This window comes from Galeopterus variegatus, unplaced genomic scaffold (assembly GCF_000696425.1).
Source record: "Galeopterus variegatus unplaced genomic scaffold, G_variegatus-3.0.2 Scaffold2319, whole genome shotgun sequence".
Classification (NCBI taxonomy): Eukaryota; Metazoa; Chordata; class Mammalia; order Dermoptera; family Cynocephalidae; genus Galeopterus; species Galeopterus variegatus.
In genome coordinates this window covers 82,867-108,386 of record NW_007728430.1, presented here as the reverse complement: position 1 = coordinate 108,386, position 25,520 = coordinate 82,867, and the positions used below count along the sequence as shown (strand labels likewise).

The 25,520-nt window shown below is 36.1% G+C and overlaps 1 protein-coding gene and 1 pseudogene across 1 annotated transcript in view; both read right to left on the bottom strand.

Annotated features, from left to right (window-relative positions):
• The window catches only part of LOC103597458 (muscarinic acetylcholine receptor M5-like), an 83,987-nt gene extending 74,509 nt beyond the window's left edge, over positions 1-9,478 (bottom strand). Inside the window, exon 1 of the mRNA XM_008581298.1 lies at positions 9,406-9,478. The gene's annotated coding sequence lies outside the window, so the exon portion shown is untranslated. The remainder of the gene's footprint in view (positions 1-9,405) is intronic.
• The window catches only part of LOC103597457, a 42,315-nt pseudogene that overhangs the window by 11,221 nt on the left and 5,574 nt on the right, over positions 1-25,520 (bottom strand).

Here is a 25,520-nt window from a genome sequence, read left to right as displayed (position 1 = left end):
TAGAGAACAGAGAATTAAGAAGTATCAGTACATAATGAATTCATAGCTAGAGCAAGTTACTATTTATCTGAACCATTTCCTCTCTTACCAATCTTAAATCTCTTGGATTGCTCCTGTTATTTTTCTAACCAGAAGTTGATAAAAGAAAAACATACAGTCACGTATAAGTTGCTTTTTCTTGACCATTGCAGGTAACTATTACATCTCTGCATGTACCCTTTAAGATTCCCAAGGGTGCCAAATCAACTACTCTTAGTTGAGTGAAGTTGGTATGTTATGAACCATTGGTGTATTTTTCCTCATTCTTCTGGGGCATTATAGAATGTTCATCCTGAAAACAATCTTAGATACCATTTGGTCCAAATCTTTCATTTTTTAGATGGGGAAACTAAGGCTCATATAGGTTGGGGTTTAACTTAACGCCATAGGTATTTGGAGATGAATTGCTCAGATGATAGTGTTTTTATTAGTTCATAGACAGTGCTGCCTCTAAATCATAGCAATAGACACCCATTTGAATTCCAATTTTTATTTTGGAGAGGAGTTTAAGAGTTGACTTCTTTGTGGTTGTGTCCTTTGGGGTAAGCTATCAGCTTGGTATGCAGAGAAAGTAGAGGGTGATATGTATATGATGATTTTTTTTCAGAATTAAAATTCAGAATGTTCTTTCTTTTAATTTTTTATTTAAAATTTTTATTTCAACATGTATTTGTACATATTTGTGGGGTACAGTGTGTTTCAATACATGAATATACTGCACAATGATTTACTTCGGGTAGATAGCATAGCTTTGTATGCGTTAGTCCTCTACTTCCCCTACCCCCAGGTCAGAATATTAAGTACATAGACCTTCCTAAACAGGTCCATATAAAATGAAAAAGAAACCTGGAGTATTATATGAGCCAATAAGCCCCATCTGTTATCCATTTTTTGGTCTATCTTCTGCCACCCCTGCTCTTTATTCTTGCCTGGCATGAACATACATCTCTTTCCTCTATCCATTTTTCACATGTTGCTCCTATTAGACTTGAGAATTCAGAGTAAAAGTGAGTATTACTGTCTGTTTTCTATGTTTGTGATGTATATCCTTCTAATGTTTCTTAGGTATAGAAGCCATGGAAAAGGGAAAAAAACTAAAGCTGATTTTTTTTCTTAGACTCTTTATGGACCAATTTATACAGTTTAATTTTATTTTGATTTTTAGTTCCACTTTTAAAATGTGCTTCATTTTTTTTTAAGCCCTCATGAGAGACATCCAGTGTCTACAGTGGATTTGCCGTAGTCTAGCGCATGTTGAGAGGGTGCTCAGGAAATATTGATAATACATATATGCCATTTTGTTCAGAATGGCTAATCTGCATTAAGTCTCTGCCTACACAGAAATTTTCTTCTTTCTTTATCTCCTTGGATCCCTAAGTTTTTCTGGACCAGTTCATTTGTAGTTTTTTTTTTTTTTTTTTTTTGACCGGTAAGGGGACTGCAACCCTCGGCACGGTGTAGTCTACACCGCGCTCAGCCAGTGAGTGCACCGGCCATCCCTATATAGGATCCGAACCTGCGGCCTTGGCGCTACCAGCGCCGCACTCTCCCGAGTGAGCCACGGGGCCGGCCCCATTTGTAGTTTTTAATAGGAATAGTGAATTTTGAAATGGTCTTTCTAGTTTAAACCTATATGCTTTAACAGAGAGGACTAACTTGCTCCAAGATCATAGTTTTGGAAACTTACAGTATAAATAGGGAGTCTGTGATTCTCCATTTGTAGAAATAGTCAAAGAATTTCAAGGCTCAAACTTTCACAGACGTAGATATAGGGCTGTAATGAAAAGGAAAATAAGCACGGGCCCTTCTTTCAAAGTGTCCTTGAAGGGGAGGAAGCAAATGAATTGTGCTCAGTGAGGCCACTGGGCTCGGATACAACAGCCTGAATGGAAGTGGGCTGTCATGGCCTTCTAACAAGAGAAGGTGAATGTATAAAATTGGAATTTATTGTGATATGCAGGATTTTATGTGCTTGTGAATAAAGGTAAGGGAGAGTAGGAGGAGGTCCTGAGGAGGGGAAGATTTGTTTGAATCTGTCTCATCTTCCACATTTGTTGAAATACTAATCAGGTGATCTTTCTATTGGTGGCAATATATGGGAAACAGTATCTCTTAAGGTGAGAGTATAGGAGGTCATTCTCAATTGCTATCCTGAAGGCAAGCTTCCCTTTCTCATGTAAGAAGTCCAGCCTTCGAGTTCCCTTTAAATGTCCTTATTGTTGTGGTTTTTGTTTATTTTGTTTCTAAAGATGGTAGTGGGTGTATTTTCTGACTGTTGTTAGAGTGAGAAGATAGACACTTTCAACCTTCCTAGCTCCTTCGTACTAACTCAAGCCAAACATTCTTTTTTCTGCACAAGATATTAACCTTGTTATAACTAGTTCATGCTGTTGTGACCATGAGTTTAGGTGTCTCTTTTCTATACTAGAAATCACTGTTGGAAGTTGGTTCCTTCCCAATGGACCCTGTAATATTGACTATTTTACTTCTATCCAGGATGTCAGTACACTACAGGAGGCTGACTCCTTGGTGGGAGGAGAGGGTGCAGAAAAACAAAGTAATGTATGATTTTATGTCTAGGACATTTGTTTCAAAAGTTCAACTGGGCATCTGAGACAGGAGAGATAAAATAAACTTATAAAGCAAAAGAACAAAAAAACCCCCACACAACTTTGTCCCTGTCTTGGTGTTTACATTTATTTAAAACATGTGTAATGAAGACAGTTGTATAGTGATGGCTACAAAAGCTCCTACTCCTGATACTTAAACACCTATTAAGGTGTATAAATTATAACCAGCTCCTAATATACTTATAGAATAGACGTGTGTTGCCTACTGCAGTTTTTCTTCCCAGATCTATTTTTGGAGAAGCCATAAAAAAATCTGATGTAAGAATGGCAAAATTGATATTTGTTAAAGCTGGGTAGTAATTACATGAGTGTTGATTGTCTGAAATAATTTATAATAAGATACTTAAACAGAATCTCAAGAACATATTTTAAAATATTTTAAAACATTTTAGGGAAAAAAGAGACATTGTTCACTTAGGAAATTGACTTCAAAATAGGAATCATTTGAGATTTTTGGAATAATACTTATGAGAATTCCCTAGTGAATTGCACAATGCTGGAGCTGATCACTGAATAGAAATGAATAAATTATTATATAACAGGTATGTCACAATAACTGAAACATGGCTCTTTTTGGATAGAAGATCATATTTACTTTTTTATTAACTTGATTTTTTCTCATATATCCTACTAGATTTAATAGTTACATATGGGGGCTCAAGTTTAAATACTTGAGCTCTATCTCACTATCAAAGTCAAGTAAATTACAGGGCCCACAAACCTGGAATCAACTTAAAGACAATTAGAATGTTTGGCACAAAGTTATCAAGTGAAAAAATATTATAAAGGGGGCCTGTTGGCATTTTCAACAATTAAATTTTGTTGATTTCTCACACTGAATTCTGAGTCTTATTATGACAAATTCTGTCTCCTTTCTGTGCCTCACTTCTTGATTGCAAATGATATCATTTTCTGAGATTTTGTTAATTTTAGTTACTTCTGGCATATTCCAATCCAAAATATTTAGCCCTTTTTAAAAAAATCAACTTATAATTTATTTAAATCCTAGGTCTTTGTTGCATGATTATTGTTGAGGCAACAGAATAATTGAGTAGCATTCCGCATGTCTAAGCAGCACGGTTTTGTAACCTGAGTCCTCTTGGGCAAGAAAATACTATTGCTTGGCATACCTCATACTTGGAACTTTAGAGTATTTAGCAATGTCTATACAGAATTTCAAACATGTATTAAAATGGAGAAGAATACCTTTATGAATCCTCCAGCTGGCAGAACAATTACAACAATATACCTTAGGGGGTGTCGAAGAATTGTGGGGAGGGGAGCGCATAGAAGAGGTGGGGTGAAAAGGAGACCTGTGGACTCTAGCCTTTCTCTCTCAACCCAACATGGGCAGATCTGCTTGCATATGCTTTATATCTTAACATTTTATCTAAGATCTTGTTTGAAAGAACGCAACACTGCTAAAAAAAAAAAAGATGGGATGTCAAAGCTCAAAATCTTGAGTTGTGCACACCAACATTAAACCACACGTTTCTGTGAGGACTCATGAATGCATTTGTCCGCATACCCTGATGACACTGCAACTGGCTCCCCCCCAACACACATGTTGATGAATTCTAGAGCGAAGCACTCCTACTGCAACACTTTGCTTATCTTAACTTCCATTACAGAGGATGAAGTGCAGCATAGGCTTTTAGCCTTTGTCCCTGCTTTTAAAGATATCACCACTGTTAGTATAGACTTAACACATAAAACTTGAAGGTCTGATGATAATATGACTCTCAAACTTGGAAGGAGATTAGATTTAGATACCCTACGTAGGTTCATTCCTCACAGAGGGAGGGAGAGAGAGAATAGAATAAATGTAAGATTTTAAGTGTGTCACTTCCCCCACACTCATCTTTGAGTGGAAAGCTAATTGCAATATCTCTTCAATTTATTTTGCAAAATGCTTATCCAAATTCTCCTGTAATCACTTTTTGATAGCAAGACCAATTTAGATCCTTTTGGACTATTGATGAAGTTTTAGATCACAGTATGGTCTGATAATGTGACTTTCACATGTCAATAAAGCAAAAGTATAAGGGATAAATTTGATATCCTGTATTTACACACTTCATAATATCATATAGTATTCTTTACGGGTATGATCTCTTTATAGCTATTATTCCAGTATAACTGCTCCAGAAGGCTGGCACATTGAGACTTTTCTGTAGTTGACCTACTTGCCCATTGCCATTGAAGTGAAGCTGAGTTATATTTTAGGATCACTGTTCTTCTGCCTGTTTGAGATTGTACTTGAGAATGTATTAGGATACATTTTTACATTCATTTAACACATCTATTGATAAACAAGTCCTGAGCTTACCTTGGGAACAGACAAATAAATGAGATGTGGTGTTTATTCCTGGGTCCCTCACCCATGAGGAATGCAGGGTTTTGTAGGCAAGACAAGTATATAAATAGATTTTTAATGCAATCTAACTAGGTGTTATAAAAGAGGTATTATCAAAGTACTATGGAAATTTCTAGGCATAAAAAATTCTTCTGTAGGTATTACCACAAATTACTCAGAAATTAGTGCATGCAGAGGACTGTGTCCTTGCAGCATATGGGAAGGAAGATATGCTATCGATGAAAGATTAAATATTAGGGTAGTATTGTATTGTGTATGAAACCTGATTGATTTAGATTACGCATCAACCAGCATATGTAGATTATTGTATTGGGAAAATTCTATAAACAGTTAAAGATTTTTATTGGGATAACTGAACTAGAAATTTTCTGGCTTTTGCTACTCAAACAGAACATTATCAAGTGCTACATTTCTGTAGTAATAATCAGTAAACAGGAAGGCCCACATATTCTGTAGACAACAGTGTGACATAAAGAATGGTCCACAAAAGTGGTAATGTTCTCTGATTGGGCTGGATTCTGCAGTTATTTCAGTAATATTTACAACACCATGTGAAAAATGGGGGGTGTCAGGATCTTCAGACAACTGTTGAATAACATAGTGCTTGTAATTAACCAGTACACAGAAGTGGATAAATGCTTTAAGAATTCTCTAACACACCATTGTCTCAAGCAAACTGTGTAACTACAGATAACAAGACTCCAGCTTGCCTTGTAATTATATGTGGAGTTGTTACTGTTTTTTTACACAAGATCTCTATATAGGCTCTGAGTCTCGGAGGTTAAATCAGGAATAGCTGACATTTTAAATCAGGACCATTGCCACTAATCTAAGGATTAACTGCACATGTGTTCAGTGTGGAAGGTTCGGTTGGTCTGCTTTGTCCTTTAGCAGCTATAGTTGCAAACAAAGATTATAAAAAAAGGAGAGATGGCCTATATATGTGTATGTGTTTGTAAAAGGAATTCTCATTTTTCTTTCCTTCGCTGAGCCCTTACTCCAGACTTATTTTTATTATTTTTTGTAAATTTTTGTTGAAGACTTTCATAGAACACAGTAGTCTTAGTAATTCAAGATTTTTCTCTATTTCATGAATCCATGTTTTCTTAGAAGGGTGTTAACTAGCCCCTTCTCCACTCTTACGTCACAACACTAGTTTATATGTCACATGTTAATTAATCTATATCATGGAATCACTTTGTAATCTATATTTAGGAATCTCTTTCTCATTGAGAGACATTGTCTTTCTCATTATGGGTGTATTGATAACTTGTCTTAATTTCCGGAGTAGCATCAGTACTTCTGTTTGAACCAAGGTGAAATTTTGCACCTATTCCTCAGTTCTCTAGGTTCCTCTTTCATTACTGTCTGCTTGCCTACTGGTATTTTCTCCACTCCCATTTTATCATCATCTGTGAACTTAACTAACGTGATGTTTACTCCTTCTTTCAAATCATTAGTGAAATAAACTGTGAAGTGATACTTTTATCTTTAATAGTTAATGCTGAAAACGTGACAAATGAATAAAAGCATCTCTAACTCACTTCCTGTCAGGCATCTCTTTAGTGTCTTGGGGATATGACTTGAAATGATAGTGCTCACATCTCTTTTGCAGCTAGTTCACCCTGAAAGGATATAATCATCTGTTTGATATCAGAGTCACTTCCCCAGTCACAGATTATGATGTCACAAACCAAAGATTATTCTCTCTCAGCAGGAAAAAGCTGGAGAGGAGATGAATCTTCGTGATGAACTACATCCTTATTCAAATGTACTCACGTTATGAAGAAAACTTACCATAATAAAGGATAAATAGACTGGCTAATTGAAATACTGGCTAACTGAATTAAGCTTGGAACACTTTACCATTATGCTGGAATGGAAAAAATTCTTTCAAAAATTTAAAGTAAAAATTTGAAAGTTATAATAATGCAGATATAAGTAAATACACATTTAACTCATTTAAAAATATTAAATGTTTGCACATAAGAATGAATTTTAGGTATATTTCTAATTTTATATACAAAGTTATATTGCTTGTTATTTCAGATAAAATGATTTTTTAAAAAAATTGGTATGTCAAGAAAGACACTAAATGGATGTGCTTTATATTGACCTATGTACCCTTTTTTTATTTTCTCATGGTTTAAACAAAAAGCTTATAGCTTTTGGATGATTTTAAGTGACCAGAACCTAAGGATATAATACATATCATTGTAAGGTTAAGCCAAAATATTTGCTCCTATTTTCTCATGGTTTAAACAAAAAGCTTATAGCTTTTGGATGATTTTAAGTGACCAGAACCCAAGGATATAATACATATCATTGTAAGGTTAAGCCAAAATATTTGCTCTATTTCTATGAAAGAAACCAGTAATACACAAACATATTACTTTTACACTGTAGCACTTTTATATGTTATGTGCAAATAAAATATTCTAAATTACAGAAACAAGCATTGTTTACTTCCCAAGTATTCATTGAATACTTCCCAAGAATTTTCAAAATCGTTTCAACTGTTAAATCTATTAATACAAGGGGAAAAGACCTATAAATAAGCCAAATTTTCTAATGGTACTGGCATAAAAGGACAGAAGGGGGGGGGTAGTATCTGTTTGCCCATCCCTTGTCATTAGAAGGTAAGTTGTAGAAGCAAAGTCCCAAACTAGTGGGACAGGAGTCTCTGTTTACAATGAGTAAATAAAATCCAGAAGACTTCAGAATATTATTTTATGCCCCCTTTAATTCTATTTATTGGAAGCAAATTGAGCATAATATTGTAAATTTCATATTTTTGCCCAAGGTAATTAAAAAAGTTTTTAAATTATAATTTGAAATATTGATTAGTATTTAAAATATATACATATTTTTGAAGCATGCCAGTTTACAAAATATAATATTGTAACGAGGGGGAAACAGATGAAAAGAACCTTTAAGGGTTTTTAAAGAGGAACCCTTAAGGTAAGTCTCCATGTAGGTTAAAAAACAATACTTTTAGTTATGGCTGGTATACAAGTGGAATATTTTGGAATTTCTAAATATTAAACGTTTTTCTGTGAAACAAATTGGCATATTATACAAGCACTGCTTGCATTTAAATTGCTACTTTCCTTTGGTACTGGAAAATGACAGGTGAATTTCTGTAATGACTTCAGATGCAAAAGATCTATGATATTTAAAATTATTTATAGACTGTCTTGAAAAGAGTGAGGCGATCATGTAATTCACTCTCTTAAAATTTGAAGGAAAGAATTCAGTGAAACAGGAGAGTAGAATTTCAAATTTGACTTTTTAGACAAGTATTGAATAATTACTTCTGATAACTTTCCTTGTATTATCAGAAGATCTCTATAGTTAGATGTGGTTTACTTTTATTCTTTCCCTTATCTCCTCTCCTCTAAGATAATAGAAATATGACTATAGGTTATAGGGCTTCTTAGATAAGATTAAGCTTTGAACCTTAACTTTCTGATTGAACTTACATGAAAACTAATGTGATTGAATCTTTGCTAAAAATCTGTGTAGAAAATTGAAATATCATCAGGCAAAGAAAGTCTGACAATTCCTGTTGTTTTTACGTAATATAGTCTCATTATGAAGTGATGTCTTGGGAATTTTTAAAAGGCATTGTACCCATTACAAAATTCTTTGATGGCTTTGCTAGTTCTTTGCAGTTTACAGTTTGAACCATTGATCTGAGTTAAGGCTTTTGAGATTTTAAGGTACGAGATATCTTTTGGTTCTGTTGTTAAATCAGAAAAATGTCCTTATTTAGTTGTCATAAGAATATGCCTAGTATCTTTAGGGTAAATTAGCCCTATTCCCAATTCTACTAAAGTATTATTCCTTAGTTTACTAGAGATTGTTTTTCTTTAGTGTGAATGAGTGACATCACAGCTTTTTTTTTTTTTTTTGCTAACAGTGAAAATCAGTCATTGAGCTTTGTTCTTTTGCATTAATAGAAATATTAAAAATGCTTATTAATTTTTGTTCTTTTCACCAAATACCCTGGGAAACAAAGTTCATTTGAATATGTTTGGTAAATAGCATCTGTGAATGGCTCTTATGCACCACTCCGGACTCTCTTCACACATTTTTTTCAAGCTATTAAAAAAGACAACATTGGGATTTTTAAAAATGAAGACAAAGATAAGACAAATCCAGTGAAAAATGAATGGGATTTTTCTGAATGTTATGAGTGACTGGTTTATGCAGCATATGTAAAAACAAGTGTTTACCCCAGAAGGCTTAAATTTGCATAAAGCTTAAGGGAGGATGGGATGAATTTCAAATTTACTGGCTCATTCACAACATCAGCAGATTTAATTTTAGTAGCCAAGATATAAAATTAAATCTTACCTGGCAGTGGTTTGTTTGAAGCTCAGTAATTTGAACTCTGGCTGGAGATAGTAAGTTTCGATACCTGAAATGCCTTCTCTACTTTCCTTTCATGTTTTCTTTTACCAGCGTCTTATTTCTTGCAGTGTCTCTATATCTGTATTCCTGATAATCCTGCAGCATTAGTTAGGACAGCACGCGACAGATGAAGACTCCATTTGAATAGGATTATAGAAATAGAAGGGCAAATTTTGCCTTTATCTGATAACAACAGTTGATCTGACCAGACGATTTGAGTGTTCAGAACTTATTAAAAATTCATTGAATGTTTCAGCAGTGAGAAATCCTGGTTGTTTCTATGGATGTTTTACCCTCTGGAAAAGTTCTGCTTGTCTATATTTCAGAATTATACATGCTCCCAAATCAAGTTGCTTTAAAAAATTATCTGGGTGAGAAGCACGGATGTTCTCTTAGACTCTCTTGCTGTCCTTATCTGTTTTTTTCTTTACCAACTTTTCAGTCCATTAGCTTCCTTTCTGTAGAGGATGAAGAGATTTCTTCTATTCTTGTGCTTCTGTAACACATAGTCCTGGTGTGCTGTTTTTTGAATAGTGAGGGAAAAATTCAAAAGGATGTTTAGCTTTATCATATCTCCGGACAGTGAGCATACTAGGCGTGGATGAAGAGCTGATGTGAGCCATTCAAACCAGACAGCAAACTGATGGGATGACGCCTTCATACATAATAAACCCATTAATTACTTCTCCTGATGGACAGCATTATGCCCTGAAAGAAAAAAAGAAAGGAGCAGATGATCATATATCATACTCGTTTTGATAGGTGTTCTCTGAATAGCTTGTCATTGAGAAGTGAATCCAGGAAAAGCTGCAGCTTTGGAGTGTGATCAGGTAGAATGGGCAAGACTTATTTTGACAGACAGTTACGTGACGTATTTTGGGAGGGAAAAGAGAGCTTAGCACAGAGGTAGCTGGAATGAGGTTCCAAAATGCTTTTGAAAATATTCATTTTTCCCTGTTGGTCTTTTTGGCTGGAAGCTTTTTTTAAAGCTTTGCTATGCATTATTTGCAGACATTTTACAGAGTTGTTTTCTCATCATATAACTTTTCCTAATGAAGGAAAATAATTTTTAAAAAGTCTTTGAGTTAGAAAGAGTATATTATGAATTTTAAAAATTTGTGGCAGGGGAAAGACTACAATTTGTGAAAGGTTTTATATATCTTTTGGGCACATGGATTTTGTTGCTTTGGAATAAGGCATTATGAGTCATAATTTGGTATAAAATTCTTAAATTAGGTGAAGTTTTTTTTTTTTTTTTCTTTTTGTCTTTTTTACTGACCGGTAACGGGATCGCAACCCTCAGTGTCGCGCCCGTACCGGGGACGGCAACGGGATCGCAACCCTCGGTGTTGCGCCCGCACTGCGCTCAGCCAGTGAGCGGGAACCGGTCTCCACATGGGATCCGAACCCTCGGCGGGAGCGCCGCCGCACTCCCAAGCGGCGCACTCTCCAGTGCGCCACAGGGCCGGCCCAAATTAGGTGAAGTTCTAATTAGGTATATAAAAGAATAGATTTTAAAAATGTCAACTTCATAATTTTTATGCTTTGATTTTTAAATCTTGCAAAGAAATTTTTTTCCTACCTGTCAGTAGAGTCCTTTAGGAATGTGTCTAGACAATAGAATGTTTTTAAATGTTTTAAAAAATTATGAAAAATTTCAAACTTACATAAAACTCTGAAAAATAATACATGACCCTTATAAACCATTATGCAGATTCAGTAATTAAGATTTTTTTTCTCTTTGCTGAAATATTTTAAAGCAAATTTCATTTCAACTCTTCATACTTTAGTATGTATACTTTAAAAGTATGGACACCTTTTCACATGACCACTGTGCCATTATCATAGCTAACACAATTATTAATATTTCTTATCCAGTTCATTTCAAATTCCTCATGTCTTAGAAACTGTCTCTTTATGTAGGTTGTTTTGAATGAGAATCCAAAGTATACACATTGTTAGGCATTAACACTGACTTAGATAATCACATATGAGAAAGAAATAAATCGTAGTTTTATAGTAGTCTTCTACACATAGAACATAGCTCTAGAATATTTTCTTGAACTTTTCCCACTTAAAACACTGTATGATACCAAAAAGGATTGTAATTTTATATGGTAATAATTGGCCATTGGTTTGGTTCGTTGCTTTCTATAGGTTTTTCTTGACTTGTTCTAGACTATGTAAGATTCTGCCCCATGCTATTGAGGCTGTCTTTTGGGCTGGGCAAACTAAATCAAATACATTTTAGGGTCATTTCTACTTTATTGCTGCAAAACACTACCTTACTTGTTATCTTATCAAACACAATAGAACATTTCTATAATAAATACTTCATTTTAAGCTGTTGATTATTACGCCACTTCAACTTTTTTTTTTACTGATATTAGAGTAAAAATAGTTAATTGTACATATCTGTGAGGTACAGAGTTGAATATCAATGCCTGTGTGCAATATGTGATGCTCAAATCAGAATAATTAATATATTCAACATTATACAATGTAATCCGTTTTCGTGGTCCTTTACCAATTCCTCTGTTACCTGCCTCCCTCTCTCCCTTTCCCACCTCTGGTAACCTCAGTTCTGTTCATTTCAACATTTGAGTGTGATTTAGAGTTCTGTGAACATCTAAAATATGAGAAGTAAAAATCTATCAAATGGGGCCATTGTGTTTCAATGACTGTAATATTATTTAATTTTTTTCATTAATGACAAGGTATTTTCCTCTATAAATTTTTATTTTCTATAAGGTTTGAACTCCTAGCTCCTTTGTGATTAAACAGAGCATTTGGCTGTCCACTTAACTTTTCCAAGAATGCAATAAGTAACATGAGGTCCTGAAATAACTTGTGTGCTGCCTCTCTGCTGTTGAAATTCATTCTATTCAGATTCTTTCTCTCTTTCTCTATTCTCATCTTCCAAATTGACTAATGAATTAGAATGGGGAAGGTGATATATGAGGAAAATTAGAATGGGGAAGGTCAAATAAAAGAACATGGATGAAAATTATATTTTTCTGTGCCCACCTAGGCTCAGAGCCACTACTGAGGAACATGCTGCCATTTCTATGAAGGACTATTGAATGTGGCATAGATCATAGATACTGCTCTCCCAAGGTGCTCATAGATCAAGATACTGCATAGATCATATGTACTGCCCTCCCATGGTGCTCATAGGTCAAGGTACTGCATGGATCATAGGTACTGCATGGATCATAGGTACTGCCTTCTCATGGTGCTCATAGATCACGATACTGCATGGATCATAGGTACTGCCTTCTCATGGTGCTCATAGATCACGATACTACATAGATCATGGGTACTGCCCTCATAGATAAAGGTACTACTTACATCATAGGTACTACCCTGCCAAGGTGCTCATAGGTCATGGATACTGCCCAACCATGGTGCTCATAGATCAAGGTACTGCCTAGATGATAGGCTCTGACCTGCCAAGGTGCTTATAGATAAAGGTACTACATAGGTCATGGGTACTGCCCTCACTTGGTGCTCCTAGATCAAGGTACTGCATAGATCATAGGCAAATTTTTATGTTCTCAAATTATGACTTGTCTTTTAAATCTTGCTGAACAAAAGTGTATGAGTTTATTACCTACTCTTAGTTACTGAAAGGTCAGTAAATAGTTACTATGACCATTATATATAGATAAACTGAAAGGGAAAAAGTGAGCCAAAATGTTTCTATTCCCAAGTTGTCTCTAAGTTTTCTCCTCAATTATTTATAATGCAATGTCAGCATCAGGAGGGCACTTTGCAAGTTTGCAGTTCTACTGGAGAACTTTGTATGGTTGGTGAAAGTGGTTATATAGTGAACTAGAATAATAGATGGTGAGTGTATTTGGGGTGCAAATATTCAAATCATTTCCCAGTGGCTTGGCTGTAAACTGAATTAACAGAAAAACAGAGAATCAACTAGTGATCGATAGAGTTCCAAACCAAAAGTAGGTGTACCTTAGCCATTGGAAGAAGTACTTTTTCCACGACTTTGCTCTTGGTATCCCTAACATTATCTTGTTTATAGAAAGCTAGATTTATTTTTACTTTCTCTGGGATGGACTTTCTGCTTTGAAGCAAGGAGTTATCTATGTAAGTGATTTTGTTCAGAGATTTAATTGGTTGAGTAGCTAGTTGGGTGGATGGCTTGTTTTTTTTCTTCTAAATATGAGTAGTAGGAGGGAAAGTCTCAGGGAAATTGACTTTTATGTTCCTTTGGGTGCATATAATAAAGCACATTTTTCTTTTTTTTCTTTTGTTCAGGCTTCTGAATACTCATCTCCCATTTTGCAGCTCCTTTTGTTCTCATATTTTATCTGAACTCTCCCATTTCCACTATAAAGTTGGCCAAACTTCAGAAACTTCCTAGGCTTCATAGGTTTTTAAATAACTTTATGCATAATAAGATAAATGATTTTTTTCCTCCACAAAATTCTTTCTTGCTGGAACATTTGGTCCATACCTAGAAGTTTCTTACAGCTGTTTTTGCATCTTTGCAAAATTATAACTACTGCTTCTATAAAGAAAAAAGTAGGCCCCTGTTTATGTCCTTCAGTTTGTAGATGAGTAGGATTTGTGGTTACCGACTTCTTCTGTGGCAACTACTTATTTTTAGGACATTTCAAATATTCGTAATCTCAATTGAGTGTGTTTTTTCAGTTAATAAGCTAGGAGAAAATGTTGCATTTTAGGTGTGTTGCTGAGGGGGATACAAATTCGATTTTGTGTACAACAAAATTGATTATTGTGAAACTACTGCTTTCTTTATGTGTACTCGTATCATATTCACGTAAACCGATCACATTTTTATTTTCTTATTAAGACTTTTAAAAAATGTTTCATTTTTAAACTACTTTAGTTTATTCCGATATCATAGTTGATTTCTCTCACACACTCGTTTCACTGTCTCAGGTGCTTGGCCCTATCTGGACATCCTTCAGATTTTAAGACTTCTCCTAGCGAACTGCAGACAACCGCTAGAGGGCTCCAGACCACACTTTAGAAAGATTTGGTTTTATACCATACTCTAGTAAGTGGAATAGATATGTTCCAGGGGAAACTGGTTACTACTGTTTCTCATTAAACATTTATTAAGTGCTTGTTGTGTTCCAGGTCCTAGAACTATATGCTATGTCCTGGGAGTATATTTAAAAAAAAAAAAAAAAAAGATCTCTTCTCATAAGAACCCTGTAGTGTAGCCAGGGACACTAATGATTGGACACATGGTCTTAAGACAGCATGTAGACATACCCACATCACATACTTTTAGATCCTAATTACTTGGATCCTTCAGATTTCTGGATTTGTCAAATTTCCACTAATACTCTCTGTTGCTCTTCATCTATGGCAAGATGACTTCTACTTTCTTGATGAGCCCTGATACAGTGTCTTCATCACTCTGTCCAGGAGCCATTCTCTGGGGCAAATAGGATTACTTGGATGAATTCTGGTTTCTGTTTTCTGAGGCCTTTCTCAGCAGCTCTAGGACTCTAATCTTTTAAAAAAATTTTTAATTTAGTGTTTAGATAGAAAATTGTTTTCTCAACATAAAAAGAAGGAAAACATCACATTAAATTTGAAGTCAATTGATAAGGAACAAATTTAACACTCAAAGATTAATATCCTTAATGCAAAAAGAACTCTTAAAAATGAATTAGAAAAATCTAAGCAGAAATTTGGTGAAGGACATGAGCAGATAAGTCACTCACCCCAAAGAAATACACATGACTAATAAGAACATTCTAAGATATTGTCGAGGGGCAGGCGGAGGGGGGGCTTGGCTCCCATTTCGGGACCCCGGGCAGCTGGCTCTGTTGCTTGCCTGGCTGTGAGCAGGGGCAGGCTAGGCATCTAATCTTTAGGGAAGAACTTCATACAAAAGTCAGCCTATCCCTGTCCCAACAAACAAGGCAGGCCCCACAGAGATTTGGGAACTTCCATTTCTATTTTGCTTAAGACTAGAGAAATTTTTTAGAAAGGGTCTGTGTCCTATTCACATTTCTTGTCTGTTAGGGGTGTCTAGATAGAGAAATGTCCAATGGCGACAGGCTTATAGGTGAATTCTCAGTAACCTGTGATCAACACCTAGCACAGTACCTGCCATATGAGGGCAGGTGTTCAGTAGATGGCAGCAATTGTAGAACTGAATTTAATTTTACTGCTAGAAGGGACTTCAGAGATAACAGCCCAATCACCTATTTTACACAATAAATTTAGTGTTCTTTCTTTCTCATATAATCTGTATAACTGTTTGGTGTTATACTCTTTCTTTAGTGCCATCTATTTCTTTTTAGGAAGACCAGAATTTTGATTCAGTCATTGTTCTGCTTGATGATGATATTATCTTACAAGAATTTTCATGTGGATAAAAGTTTTGAACTAAATGGTCAGTTTTAAAAGAATTTAAGGGTAAAATTGGGAAAGCATTATATTTCAATATCAGTGATGATGTAGAAAGACTGGCAATTTGTCAGTCTTTTATCTGTAACAAGTGTTCCAGAGGAAATTCAGAAAATTATAGATTAGTGACTTTCTGGATGGTGGATCTGTTTGGTAAAGTGTAGATCATTGAAGGCAAATGGAAGTTAAGTAATTAGCCCAGGGGTTTACAGAGCTTGTTAAGTGGCAGAGAAAGGATCCAAACCTAAGCGTTTTGTGCTTGAAACCACTGTATCATGTTGTCTATGAAAGGATGTTAATTACAGCATTATTTATATTTGTGAACACTAGTATTAATAACCTCAACAAACACCAGTAGTGGCTCAGGTAAATAAATCCAATGAAATACGATACCCTTCCCCCCAAAAAGTGTAGAATCCTTGAATACTTAGGTGAACAGTTATTGAAGAAAAGGTAACTTGGTTTCAGAAATAACTATATGGATGAATAGAAATAAAAGGGTTATATTTTGGATTCAAAAAATATGTTGACACAGTTTATACCATAAAGTCTATTTTAAAACCCTTGATAAATAGCTAAACATGTAAATGGCCTTGGGGACCTTTAGGTGAATAGCCGTTTGTCTGAGCCAGCAAGAGAATCATGGGAATAGACATCAGTCCTTGGAATGGAGGAGCTTTGGGGATCCTCTAAGAGTTGGAGCAGTTTTCATTTAACACTTTCATAAGTTATTTGAAAGACAGAGGTGAGAGAAAAGCCCCCAAATTAGGTAGTAATTCAGAGAGCTGTTAGGGATAACTTCTTGGGTAGAACACTAAGTGAGAAATGGTAGATGCTTTTTAGTGTTTGCATGAATGAATGAAATGATCTCAATCATAATTATATTGTGATACACAGTAAGATAAGGGGGGAATTATAAAAAGGTTTTAAGCAGGGGAATGTCATGATTTGGTATGTTATTATTATTTTTTTTTTGGCAACTGGCCGGTACAGGGATCAAACTATGGACCTTGGTGTAAACAGCATCACACTCTAACCAACTGAGCTAACTGGCCAGTCCTAATATGTTTCTAAAGAATCTCTCTGAGTCCTATGTGATGTGTGAAGAAATTAAGAAATTAGTAGACCAATGAGGAGGTTACTGTGATGATCCAAGCAAAATATGATGATTCCTTAGAGTAAGGTAATAACAGTGGAAGAAGAAAGAAGTAGACAGATTACAGGAATACTTTGGAGGTATAAATGATAGAATTTGCCGATGAATTGGGTGTCTGAGTATGATGGGAAGGGAACTGTTGAGAACGACTGCCAGAAGTTAGCTTGAGTAACTGTGGATGGAGAAGCGATTTGCTGAAATTGGGGAAGCTAGATGAAGAGTAGGTTTGGGAAGGAGAAGATCAAGAGAAAGAACATTGAACAAGATGGACTGTGGATCTGGTCAATCTTACCTTCTCAAATATTTGAGGCATGTGCAGGAGTACTTTACAATCTTCATATATGAGAATCAGGGTACCTTGTATGTTATCTTTGTAAATAGATCTCTTTTCCCCATACCTTTGTTTTTAATGATGGTTTATAACCTTACTTTGCTTTTCTTGTCTCTGCCATTTACATATAACACATACCTATCATAACTTCTCTCCTAGCAAGTAGTCCAGGCAGGGGGGAAAGGAATTGATACATCAATCTCCCTGTATGGGGTATAGTTTTAAAAAGTCAGTCTAGGAATAAACATACTGTACTCTGTCCCCTCACCCCCACCCCACTCAAACTTGGTTGAGAAACATTTCTTTAAATTTTTTATGAATGATTTGTGACATGGCAAATTTCTTTAATTAAAAACTTTTTCTTGGTCACATTCATAAGTAGAGAGGACTCTCTGCAAATGGTCAGACACCTCATTTTCTAGATGAGAATACTGAGCATCTGAGAGGCTGAAAGGCAGGTCTTACTAGTTAATAGTAGATGTGTTAGAACAGTAGAACCCCAAGAATGGGAATCCTAGCTTCTCGGTTTGTCTCATAAGAGAAATTCTTATGTATAGAAGAGAAATGAAATACGTCTTACAAGAAATGTGATTGGTAAGGTAAAAATATTATATTATTTGTGTAGAGAGATTTTTTATTTATAACTCGATAGGATTGAAGCTTTAGTCTTCACTGAACAAATAGTTTAGCACCTAAAATGTCTGCATTGTTCTAGACCCTGGAGGTGTAAGGACGACTAAGGGATAGGCTCTGTTCCCACGTAGAGGGCATGGGGTGGGGGAGATGAGCATATAAAGGCATGGTGTTGTCCTTAGTGTGGTAGTTACTCAAGTAGCTGTAGAACGGAAGATAAAATGGGGCTCACACGAAGGAGGAAATAGCTAGTTTAATGTGGAGAGAGAGGTCAGGGGGGTATGGTGAATTGAGTCAGAGGTAAACACTGGTTAGGTGCTCTTTGAACTGCTCCAGGAGAGTCAATTTTATTTTTATTTTTTAAGAAGCTCATTTTTTTTTGTCCCAAAGGGTTAAAGAGAGGCTTGTTGTGGGCTAAGTGATGAATGTAGTTCTGAGATTATATAAACGTTTTTTTATCATTTCTAATGGAAGTGGCAACAAAATCTGACACACATGCGCGTGCACGCGCACACACACACACACACACACACACACACACACACACACACAGACTCTTTCTCACCCAAGTATCCTAGTTGCCATAACAACCTGATTGTGGTAGTGCATTTGCTACTATGGTTAAGGTTGTACCAGCAGTTCCATTATAAGCTGCAGTTTTCAGGATTTTAAAATTCAACGTCACATTCACAGACATGACATATAAAATTCCATCTATCTGTTGATTTGATTTTCCCTCGTAGTAATCCAAAAGTCATTATCTTCTCCCTCCCAAGCTGAAAAAGGTTCATATGTTTGGGGTATAGGATTCTGCATTTGTTAATTTGTGAATATTTTATTGCTGAAAGAAACCTCCATATCTGATCGAGGTCCCTTCTTTTATAATGAGGACTTTGAGGCTCTGAAGGGTTAGATGACTTGCTTACGGGCAAATCATTCAACAGGAATTTAGTAGTTACTACACTACAGCACAGATGTTGTTGGAGTTCAGCAGCATCTTCTGCTTAGTGATCTCTTTGATCTTTGGTTAAATCTCACAATGGCAAGCCTTTATTTTATTTGAATGTGTTGTGTGTCCCTTTGTGTATTTGATGTGTCTCCTTTCTTCTATAATAGCATTCTTTTGTCACACACACTGCATTGTAGTTGTTTATATGTCTGTCCAATCTCCACTAAACTGAGTTCCTCCAGGGCAGACACCATGCTTTTCTCATTAAAATTTCTCCAGCATTTGCTGAGAAAGACCAGCTCTGCCTCCTCTTGCTTCTTGCTCTGTTTCCAGTTTGCCCAGCTTGTGGCCTTTTATTGCATATTCCTAGGCTTGACCTGTTACTGGTTTGTTCTAGGTTAATTAACTCTGATGAGGAAAATAATCAAAATGAAGTGGGAAGCGGGTTTTCCAAAACTTAACTACCTTGGGATAAGTCTCATGAAGTCGAGGTTGACATCTTGTTCTTAAGATAAACAATGTATGCAGTTAGAACTGAAGGATGTTCACTCTCACCACTTCTATTCAACATAGTGCTGGAGGTACTAGCTAGAGCAATCAGGCAAGAGAAAGAAATAAAGGGCATCCAGATTGGAGAAGATGAAGTCAAACTTTCCCTATTTGCAGATGACATGATACTATATATAGAAAAACCTAAAGACTCTATCAAAAAACTCCTAGAGCTGGTTAATAACTTCAGTAACATTGCAGGATACAAAACAAATGCCCAGAAATCAGTAGCATTTATTTACTCAAATAATGAATTAACAGGAAGAGAAATAAAGTAAGCGCATTTACAATTGTCACCAAAAAAATACGATACCTAGGGATCAATTTAACCAAGGAGGTTAAAGACCTCTACAATGAGAATTACAAACCACTTCTGAAAGAAATTAAAGAAGACACAAAAAGATGGAAAGATATTCCATGCTCTTGGATTGGAAGAATTAACATTGTGAAAATGTCTATATTACCCAAAGCAATCTACAGATTCAATTCAATCCCCATCAAAATACCAATGACATTCTTCACAGAAATGATTTATTGATTAATGTATAACCTGCTGGTTTTGAAAAAGTCATTTAGATAATGTCAAGAATAGCTGAAGCATGAAGCTCTGCTTCAGGTTGCATCGTAGACACCTCTGGCTCCCGGTGTTGTAATCGGTAACCCATGGTTGTGATTCTTGTGTTCCGTGAGAAAAGGACAACTGTACTTGGAGCTTTCCAACTCCCTTTTGAAACTCCTCTATAAAATGCCTCTGCTTGTAGCTGACTTCAGAGCACTTCCCAACTCTGTTGGTTAGTGTTTCCTGGGTTGATCCTCACATTTGGCTCCCAATAAATTTCTGTAAAATTTTTTTTTTTGCTCCATAGCCTTAATTTCAGTTGACAGTGCTTAGCACTTACTTTCAAATCAGAGCATGAGAAGGGAGAGAGGAGACTGAGGGGAAAGGAGGGCATTGTAGGCAGAGGGAGAAAAGCCTGGGGACTTGGAGCTTGCTGTTTTGAGGGCTGTTGGTGAGAGGGAAATGAGAGGCATTAACAGGCCTGAAGATAGACTTGTATTAGACTTCCTGCCAAGGAATTTGAACTTCATCTAGTAGGTAATAGGGACCTATTGAAGGCTCATACGCAGGGGAGTTGTGTGAGGAGATTACCTAGAACTACTAGACATTCAGGTCCTTGAAGATTGAAATTTGCATGAAAAAAAATACAGCATAGATAGACATTCTATCTAGTAGGAAAACATAAGCTCAGAGAAGGGAACAATTTACTCTGCCTAGGGTCTAGTGATAGGGAACTTTTTCAAGAGAAGAGCTGTTTCAGATGGATTTTAAAGAGTAGCTGGTATTATACCAGGCAGGGAAGTGGCGGAGATAGCATTTTAGACATGAGAAGCAGCTTGAATGAAGGATTGGATGCAGGAACATGCTTGTCGTATTAGGGAAATCTTAACCCTGCTGGTGTTGGCAGTGTAATGTCTGAAGGGACCAGTGGCTTGAGAGGAGACCTGATGTGATGGGCTGAGACCAGGGCACCAAAGGTTTTTGGTGCCTCATTAAGGAGTGAAGACTTCATAACTCTAGAGAGAAGGGAGCCATGAGCTTTAAAAAAGCAGCAGAAAGACCTTGAGCAGTCCTGCAACATAGAGAAATAGCTCTGGCGACTTTGAGAATAAATCCGAGAGGGAGAGATGAATGCTGTTTATTAGACCAGGTAAAAATTGAAAGTGTCTGTTGAACTAGGGTAGTTGAATGAGAAAGATTAGAAATGGAGGGTAAGGACTGAAGAGGAAGGACATTTCAGAGGTAAAGTTGCCAGATGTGGTGGTTGACTGTATAGAGCAAAGGAGGAGAAGGAGTGGAAGAGGGAATTTTCTTATTCAAGCTTCCAAATGGATTATTTTGCCATTTATAAAGGCGAAGAAAACAGGAGGAAAAGATTTGGCTTAAAGATAATATTTTAAAAAATATTTCCAGGCCGGCCCGTGGCTCATTCGGGAGAGTGCGGCGCTCGGAGTGCAGTGCTCCCGCCGTGGGTTCGGATCCTATATAGTGATGGCCAATGCGCTCATTGGCTGAGCGTGGTGCGGGCGACACCAAGCCAAGGGTTGTGATCCCCTTACCGGTCACAAAAAAAATATTTCCAAATTTGAAAAATTCAGGTATAATTTACATATAAATGTTCAGATCTTAAGCAAGCAGTTTGACAAGCTCTGATGATTTGTTTACATCTGTGTAACCATCCAGCAAGTTATCAAATAGTGATTCTCAGTCTTCAGCGTGCATCAGAAATACGGGAATGGCTGATAAACCATAGATTGCTGCATCCACCACCAGAGTTTCAGATTCAGTAGAATTTACATTTCCAACAATTCCCAGTTGCTGCTGGTTCCTAGTTCAGGGACCACACTTTGAAAACTGCTGATATAACATATTACTGTCACTCCAGAAAAGGGTCCCCACCCCAGCAAACATGATTCTGATTTCTGTCACCATGATCAGCTCGCCTGTTTCAGGACTGCATACAAATGGAATTATACAGTATTTATTCTTTTATGTCTGGCCTTTTTCATACAATATAATGATTTTGAGATTCACTTTGTTTTATTGCTAACAAGTATCCTATCATGAAAATAGCACAATTTGGTTTTCAGTTCTCCTGTGGACAGAGATTTGCTTCAATTCCAATCTGGGGTAATTATAAAGAAAGCCTCTGTGGACATTTATGTGTAAGTCTTTTTGTGGCTATATGTTTTCATGTCTCTTGGGTAAACACCTAGGAGTAGAATTGCAGGGTCATAGGGTAGATTTATGCTTAATTTATAAGAAACTGTCAAATTATTTTCCATAGTGGTTGTAATGTAACTAGTTGAATTGTGATTAAATTTTCATTGACTCCTGTGAGGTTCCTATATACTGACTATGCTAAAGGACTTTTGTTAAATAAGAAAGGTATATGGTAGACAGGAAACTTGGCAAAATTACTCTTTTGGGATATATATATGACTATTCAACAGTATGCAATTCTTTTCCAAATCCAAAGAGAATTGAAATCTGTGCTTGGGCTTAAAAAAACATAGTTCAGTATTCATTTAAAGAACATTTATTAAGCACTTACTGTGTGCTAGCCACATAAGTGTACATGGGTCCCAATATTGCTCCTGAGGAGCTCACAGGTAAAATAAATTCTTGTACTTTAAGAAGGTGCTTAAGGTAATGCCTTAAATCTAAACTACTCTTAATCCTAGTTTACCTGAATGCCATTTTCTCAGAAATTCTAAGCATCAGAGAATCAGGATATAAGAAAACCCAAAAAACTCCAGAGTATTTCCGATCATTGGGGAAAAAGATGAATTTATCGGCAAAATTGTGTTGGTCCAAGTGAAGTTGCTATATGGGGGAAAAAAAGTGGGATTTAAACCTTATACCATGAAACAGAAGAAAGTCTACATGTGCCAAAAAATTTGAAACAAATAAAAAACCCATGCAAGTATTAGAGCAAATCATGGACAAACTCTTCTAATATCAGAATGTGGAAGGTACTTTTAAATATGACACCAAATCCAGAAACCATAAAAGACTGTTAAATTTGTTTAAAAAAAAAAAGAGGGCCGAGCCCGTGGCGCACTGGGGAGAGTGCAGTGCTGGGAGCGCCCGCCGCGGGTTTGGATCCTATATAGGGATGGCTGGTGCGCTCACTGGCTGAGCGCAGTGCAGCTGGTCACAAAAAAAAAAAAAAGAGAGACAAAAAAAAATTAAAAAAAAAAAAGTTTCTGCATGGCCAAACCCACCATTACTACCAAGAGACAAATGATGATGTTTGTGGGGGTGGGGTAGGATTATAACTCATATTACAGGGAACCAATTTCCAATGTATATAATGAGTTTCAACAACCTTATTAAAAATGGGTGAAGGCTATGTGCAGAATGTTCACAGAAAATGAAATGCAAATGGCTCTTAAACATGCAAAAAGATGCTCAACCCACTCATGGTAAGAGAAATGCAGATTAATTAAACTGAAATACATATTTTCATCTATCAGACTGACAGATCAAAAGTTTGATGAGACAATGTGTCAGCAAGGGTGAGGATGCATGGTGTTGGAGAAGAAGGCAGTTCAGGTTGAGGAACTAGCAGGAGTGGAGAAACAGAGGCTGAAAAGTAGAGCCAGCAAGTTAGAACAGGGCAGGTAAGCTCAAGTTGGCAAATGTGTTGACAATAGCAAGGAGCAGCAGCTGGCAAACTAGTGTGGGGGGAGAAGCAGGGAAACTGGACACATCAGAAGCAATAGCCCAAAATGCCAGTCCCCGTGGAGGCAGACAGCCCCACAGATGTTAGTAGCTCAAGGGGTCACCTTATAATGCTTGATCAGATCCCCACAAAGTGACATTATTTCCAGCATTTTCTATTTAAGAAAACATTAAAGTGGAATTTTAAATTAAATGAAAATTTAGCACTCTTAAAAAATTATTAAGATATATTCTTCAGTTATCGCAAACTTAATTTTTGGAGAATATTTTATATTTGAAAATGCTGAATAAATGAAATACATCTCTACTGGTTTAGTTGCTTATTGCCATTTTTAGCTTCTCTTACAGTGAGTTATATTACATCACTGAATGTTTAGGACAAAAGTGGCCAGCCTCCCCTCTGTCTCCTTTTGGTTGTAAAGGAACAGGTGGCCTAATTTACTGACTAAGAGAGAGATGAACGACTGGTGTTTGATTTTGGAAGAGCAAGTAATATGTGTAATTTAACATAATGGTGCTTTTATTTTTAATCCCCCCCCCCCATTTCTTATCCTTCTTTTATTACTTCTGCTTTATTATTCATTTTACTTTTAGATTCTAAAATTCATAACAATCTTTCAAATGAAGTTACTATCATCTTTCCTGACTGGTGTAGTATTGGAGGCAAAAGGTTAGATCAGATAACTGCTTGAGATACCTTTTTGACTAGGATGTTATCATTCTCTGCAGTACACTATGGTTTTAAGCATTGTACACTGTGGATTATGTCTTCAGATTTATGAGTATTAGGGGCAAATAGGCCACCAAATGTTTAATAAGATTCTTGTCTGCTTATATTCCTAACAAAGAATGTAATTATATGCTCAAATCAAAAAGTTAACTTGATTTACATTTTCCTTCTCACTTAGAATTTTCTTGTTACCTAGATTTTTTTTTAAGAATATTAATTCTATGCCTAAGTAAATGCATATTTCTGTAGTCTCTTTGAGTCACTAAGGTGAAAGTTTAAGCAAGAAGGTATACCTAATAGAGTACTTTGAGTACTGAACAGCATAGATCCTATAGTATTATCCAATAGGTAAAGCTACAGATGTATTTTAAAGAAGAAGAAAAAGAAGTCAATACTGTGATGTCTGTTATTCTCTATGGTATCTCAAAAGCAAGCTGATCATTTTGTATTGAGTTCTTGTACAGGTAGTTACTGTCNTAACTTGATTTACATTTTCCTTCTCACTTAGAATTTTCTTGTTACCTAGATTTTTTTTTAAAGAAAATTAATTCTATGCCTAAGTAAATGCATATTTCTGTAGTCTCTTTGAGTCACTAAGGTGAAAGTTTAAGCAAGAAGGTATACCTAGTAGAGTACTTTGAGTACTGAACAGCATAGATCCTATAGTACTATCTGATAGGTAAAGCTACAGATGTATTTTAAAGAAGAAGAAAAAGAAGTCAATACTGTGATGTCTGTTATTCTCAATGGTATCTCAAAAGCAAGCTGATCATTTTGTATTGAGTTCTTGTACAGGTAGTTACTGTCCAGGATGTCGTGTACTCACTCCAGTGCAAAGCTATAGAAAGGTAACTATCTGGTACTTTTCAGTGGCCCTTTCAGGGACTTCGTTAGGTAGAAAATTTAATGAATGAGAAAATGTTGGTTCCAATGACTCAGGTATCATTTATCTCATTGAAGAAGAGTTGAGTTTGTGGGACTAGGAGCAGATGGAAAAATCTTATTTTCTAATACTAATACTGGGATACTTGAGGATCTGTGTGTGACCTT